Below are 6,727 nucleotides of genomic sequence, written 5' to 3' on the forward strand. Positions count from 1 at the left end.
TCAGAAGGACACCTTCTGATCAATTGCTTGTATCTTTCCCAAGCTTCATAGAGGGACTCGCCTTCCTTCTGTCTGAAGGTTTGGACTTCCACTCTAAGCTTGCTTAACTTTTGAGGTGGAAAGAATTTGGCCAAGAAAGCATTGACCAACTTTTCCCAAGAGTTCAGACTCTCTTTAGGTTGTGAGTCCAACCATGTTCTAGTTCTATCTCTTACAGCAAAGGGGAAAAGCATAAGTCTGTAGACCTTAAGATTAACCCCATTGGTCTTAACAGTGTCACAGATTTGTAAGAATTCAGCTAGGAACTGATGAGGATCTTCCAATGGAAGTCCATGAAACTTGCAATTCTGCTGCATTAGAGAAACTAATTGAGGCTTAAGCTCAAAGTTGTTTGCTCCAATTGCAGGAATTGAGATGCTTCTTCCATAGAAGTCAGAAGTGGGTGCAGTAAAGTCACCAAGCATCTTCCTTGCATCTCCACCATTGTTGTTATTTTTGGCTGCCATAACTACTTCTTTTTCGAAAATTTCTGTTAGGTCCTCTCCAGAGTGTTGTGCTTTAGCTTCTCTTAGTTTCCTCTTTAGAGTCCTTTCAGGTTCAGGATCAACTTCAACAAGAATGTTCTTATCCTTGCTCCTGCTCATATGAAAAAGAAGAGAACAGAAAAGAATAGGAATCCTTTATGTCACATTATAGAGATTCCTTTATGTGAGTAGAAGAATATAAGAATAGAATGAAGAAGGAAGAAGAAGGAGAATTCGAACACAGAGAGAGGGAGAGGGTTCGAATTATAAGAAGAAGAGAAGTGTTAGTAAATAAATAAATAAATAGAAAGAGATGAGAAAGAGAAGAAATTTGAATATTAATTTAAAAGAAAAGAAAAATATTTTTATTTTTATTTTAATTATTAGTTAGAATTCGAATTTAAGAAGGAAAATAAAATAAAATTAGAATTTAAAACAATTAGTTAATTAAAAAGAATTTTGAAAAAGGGGTTAGTGATTTTCGAAAACCAGAGAGAGAAAAGTAGTTAGGTGGTTTTGAAAAAGATAAAAAATAGTAACTTTTAAAATCAAACAAAAAGTCAAGTAGTTAATTGAAAAAGATTTGAAAATCAATTTTGAAAAGATAAGAAGTTAGAAAAATATTTTGAAATTAAGTTTTGACAAAGATATGATTGAAATTTATTTTGAAAAAGATTTGAAAAGGAAATTAAAAAGATTTGATTTTTGAAATTAAAGTTGATTACTTGACTAACAAGAAACTAAAAGATATGATTCTAGAATTTAAAGATTGATCCTTTCTTAATAGGCAAGTAACAACTTGAAAATTTTTTACTCAAAACATTAATTGTTAGCATTAATTTCGAAAATATGAAATAAAAATAGGAAAAAGATTTTGAAAGTAAATTTTAAAATTTTTGAAAATATTGAGAAGAAAAATGAAAAGGATTTGATTTTTGAAAAATATTTGCAAAGATAGAATTTTTAAATTGAAATTTTGACTTGACTAATAAGAAACAACCAAATTTTGAAAAGTTTTGACTAAATCAATCTAAAATTTCGAAAATTATGAGCAAAATAAGGGAAAGATATTTTATTGATTTTTTAATTTTTAATAAGGAGAGAGAAAAATACCAAAATGAAACAAAACATAAGAAATTAAAATCAAAAGGACTAATGCATGCAAGAACACTTTGAATGTCAAGATGAACACCAAGAACACTTTGAAGATCATGATGAACATCAAGAACATATTTTTGAAAATTTTTAAGAAAAGAAAGTCATGCAAGACACCAAACTTAAAAATTTTTAATGTTTAGACACTATGAAATTGAAAATGCATATGAAAAACAAGGAAAGACACAAAACAAGAAAAATCAAAGATCAAACAAGGAAAATCATCAAGAACAATTTGAAGATCAAAGAAGAACACATGATGAATTTTTGAAAATTTAAAGAAAAATTAAAAAGATGCAATTGACACCAAACTTAAAATTTGACACTAGACTCAAACAAGAAACGCAAAATATTTTTGGTTTTATGATTTTATTAAATTTTTTTGTATTTTTTGAAAATTATTTGGAAAAAGAAAATAAAGGGATACAAAATTTTTAATAAGAATCCCAGGAATCATGCAATGTTAGTCTAAAGCTCCAGTCCAAAAGATTTAGACATGGCCAATGGCCAGCCAAGCTTTAGTGAAAGCTTCGGTCCAAAAAAATTAGACATGGCCAAATAGCCAGCCAAGCTTTAGCATAAAACATACAAGCATGTCAATGAGAAGTGGAAGCCTCAGTCCAAAAGATTAGACATGGCTTCACAGCCAGCCAGGCTTCAACATATCTCATGAAACTCTAGAATTCATTATTAAAAATTCTGAAGAACACAAAATTTTTTGGATTTTTCGAAAATAAAAATGAAAAGCGTAAACATAAAATAAAATTACCCAATCTAAGCAACAAGATGAATCATCAGTTGTCCAAACTCGAACAATCCCCGACAATGGTGCCAAAAACTTGGTAGTGGGAAATCGTGATTCACACTTTTCACAACTCCGCACAACTAACCAGCAAGTGCACTGGGTCGTCCAAGTAATAAACCTTACGTGAGTAAGGGTCGATCCCACGGAGATTGTCGGCTTGAAGCAAGCTATGGTCATCTTGTAAATCTCAGTCAGGCGGATTCAAATGGTTATGAGATTTTGATAATTAAAATATAAATAAAATATAAAATAAAATAAAGTTACTTATGTAATTCATTGGTGGGAATTTCAGATAAGCGTCTGGAGATGCCTTGTTGCTTCTGAACCTCTGCTTTCCTATTGCCTTCTTCCAACCATGCGTTACTTCCTTCCATGGCAAGCTGTAAGATCCTCTCAGTGAAAATGGTCCTCTACGGTTTCTACACGGCTAATCAACTGTCGGATTTCTTGTCTCAGATGAAAAATACCAGGTATAGCTACCGCATGGCTAATCATCTGTCGGTTCCCGCTAGCGTCGGAATAGAATCCATTGATCCTTTTGCACACTGTCACTTGCACCCAACATTCGCAGGTTTGAAGCTCGTCACAGTCATCCCTTCCCGAATCCTACTCGGAATACCACAGACAAGGTTTAAACTTTCCGGATCCCAGGAATGCTGCCAATAATTCTAGCCTATACCACGAAGATACTAATCTCATGGACTCGGTCCGTGTATTAGATATTCAAGGGAATATACTCCGGCTGTCGTCCAATGACTACGTTGAACATCATGTAGACCGCTTTGTGGTTGTCAGGCACGCGGATCTTGGCTAAGCGAGTAACGAAGATTGGGTGATTGTCACGGGTCACCCCTTCATTCTGACTTAACTGAATTAAGTACGAGAGTATATCTTGGAGAATAAGTAGGCGTGAATTGAATAGAAAAACAATAGTACTTGCATTAATTCATGAAGAACAGCTTGTGCACGAAATCGTGATCGTTCATTCCTTGGTAACGGCGCCAAAAACTTAATACGCACGTTCATAATCTTAATTCTTTGTCACAACTTCGCACAACTAACCAGCAAGTGCACTGGGTCGTCCAAGTAATAAACCTTACGTCAGTAAGGGTCGATCCCACGGCGATTGTCGGTTTGAAGCAAGCTATGGTCACCTTGTAAATCTCAATCAGGCGGATTCAATTGGTTATGGATATTTGATAATTAAAATATAATTAAAATATAAAATAGGATAGAAATACTTATGTAATTCATTGGTGAGAATTTCAGATAAGCGTATGGAGATGCTTTTATTCCTTCTGAACCTCTGCTTTCCTACTGCTTTCATCCAATCATTCATACTCCTTTCCATGGCAAGCTGTATATTGGGCATCACCGTTGTCAATGGCTACATCCCGTCCTCTTAGTGAAAATGGTCCAAATGCGCTGTCACCACACGGCTAATCATCTGTCGGTTCTCGATCATGCTAGAATAGGATTCAATAATCCTTTTGCGTCTGTCACTACGCCCAGCACTCGCGAGTTTGAAGCTCGTCACAGCCATCCCTTCCTAGATCCTACTCAGAATACCACAGACAAGATTTAGACTTTCCGGATTTCAAGAATGGCCGCCAATAATTCTATCCTATACCACGAAGACTCTGATCGTAGATCAGGAGGCTAAGAGATATGCATTCAAGCTTGCTTTCATGTAGAATGGAAGTATTTGTCAGGCACGCGTTCATAAGTGAGAATGGTGATGAGCGTCACATAATCATCACATTCATCATGTTCTTGTGTGTGAATGAATATCTTAGAGAAGAAATAGGCTTGAGTTGAATAGAAAAATAATAGTACTTTGCATTAATTCATGAGGAACAGCAGAGCTCCATACCTTAATCTATGATGTGTAGAAACTCTACCGTTGAAAATACATAAGAACAAGGTCCAGGCATGGCCGAATGGCCAGCCCCCTAAACGTGATCTCAGAACATAAAATTATTCAAAGACTAACCAGATATGATCAAAAGATGTAAATACAATAGTAAAAAGTCCTATTTATACTAAACTAGTTACTAGGGTTTACAGAGATAAGTAAATGATGCAGAAATCCACTTCCGGGCCCACTTGGTGTGTGCTTGGACTGAGCATTGAAGCTTTCACGTGTAGAGGTCTTCCTTGGAGTTGAACACTAGTTTGTAACTTATTTCTGGCGTTTAACTCTGCTTTGCAACTTGTTTCTGGCGTTTAACGCCAGAATAGGGCAGAAAGCTGGCGTTGAACGCCAGTTTGCGTCATCTAAACTTGGGCAAAGTATGGACTATTATATATTGCTGAAAAGCCCTGAATGTCTACTTTCCAACGCAATTAAGAGCGCACCATTTGGATTTTTGTAGCTCCAGAAAATCCACTTTGAGTGCAGGGAGGTCAGAATCCAACAACATCTGCAGTCCTTCTTCAGCCTCTGAATCAGATTTTTGCTCAAGTCCTTCAATTTCAGTCAGAAATACCTGAAATCACAGAAAAACACACAAACTTCTAGTAAAGTCCAGAAATGTGATTTTTAATTAAAAACTAATAAAAATATACTAAAAACTAATCAAATCATACTAAAAACTATGTAAAAACAATGCCAAAAAGCGTATAAATTATCCGCTCATCACAACACCAAACTTAAATTGTTGCTTGTCCCCAAGCAACTGAAAATCAAATAGGATAAAAAGAAGAGAATATACTATAAATTCCAAATATCAATGAAACTTAGCTCCAATTAGATGAGCGGGACTAGTAGCTTTTTGCCTTTGAACAGTTTTGGCATCTCACTTTATCCTTTGAAGTTCAGAATTATTGGCATCTATGGGAACTCAGAATTTAGATAGTGTTATTGATTCTCCTAGTTCAGTGTGTTGATTCTTGAACACAGCTACTTTATGAGTCTTGGCCGTGGGCCTAAGCACTTTGTTTTCCAGTATTACCACCGAATACATAAATGCCACAGACACATAATTGGGTGAACCTTTTCAGATTGTAACTCAGCGTTGCTAAAGTCCCCAATTAGAGGTGTCCAGAGTTCTTAAGCACACTCTGTTTTTGCTTTGGACCTCGACTTTTACCACTCAGTCTCAAGCTTTTCACTTGACACCTTCACGCCACAAGCACATAGTTAGGGACAGCTTGGTTTAGCCGCTTAGACCAGGATTTTATTCCTTTGGGCCCTCCTATCCACTGATGCTCAAAGCCTTGGATCCTTTTTATTACCCTTGCCTTTTGGTTTTAAGGGCTATTGACTTTTTCTGCTTGCTTCTTTTTTCCTTTTCTTTCTTTTTTTTCGCCTCCTGCATTTTTTTTCTCAAGCTTTTCTCTATTCACTGCTTTTTCTTGCTTCAAGAATCATTTTTATGATTTTTCAGATCATCAATAACATTTCTCCTTTTGCATCATTCTTTCAAGAGCCAACAATTTTAACATTCATAGACAACAAATTCAAAAGACATATGCACTGTTCAAGCATTCATTCAGAAAATAAAAATTATTATCACCACATCAAAATAATTAAACTAATTTCAAGGATGAATTCGAAATCATGTACTTCTTGTTCTTTTATTTTTAGAACATTTTTCAATTAAGAGAGGTGATGGATTCATAGGACATTCATAGCTTTAAGACATAGACACTTAAACACTAATGATTATATAGTAAAGACACAAACATAAATAAAACATAAGGCTCAAGAACCGAAAAACAGGAAAATAAGAACAAGGAGATTAAGGAACGGGTCCACCTTAGTGAGGGTGGCGTCTTCCTCTTCTTGAAGAACCAATGGTGCTCTTGAGCTCCTCTATGTCTCTTTCTTGTCTTTGTTGCTCCTCCCTCATAGCTCTTTGATCTTCTCTAATCTCATGGAGAATGATGGAGTGCTCTTGGTGTTCCATCCTTAGTTGTCCCATGTTGGAACTTAATTCTCCTAGGGAGGTGTTGATTTGCTCCCAATAGTTTTGTGGAGGGAAGTGCATCCCTTGAGGCATCTCAGGGATTTCATGGTGAGGAATTTCCTCATTCTCTTGTTGAGGTCCATGATCTCTTGTTTGCTCCATCCTTTTCTTAGTGATGGGCTTGTCCTTATCAATGAGGATATCTCCCTCTATGTCAATTCCAGCCAAATTGCAGAGGTGGCAAATGAGGGGAGGAAAGGCTAACCTTGCCAAAGTGGATGACTTGTCAGCCACCTTATAAAGTTCTTGAGGTATAATCTCATGAACTTCCA

This window comes from Arachis ipaensis, chromosome B10 (assembly GCF_000816755.2).
Source record: "Arachis ipaensis cultivar K30076 chromosome B10, Araip1.1, whole genome shotgun sequence".
NCBI lineage: Eukaryota > Viridiplantae > Streptophyta > Magnoliopsida > Fabales > Fabaceae > Arachis > Arachis ipaensis.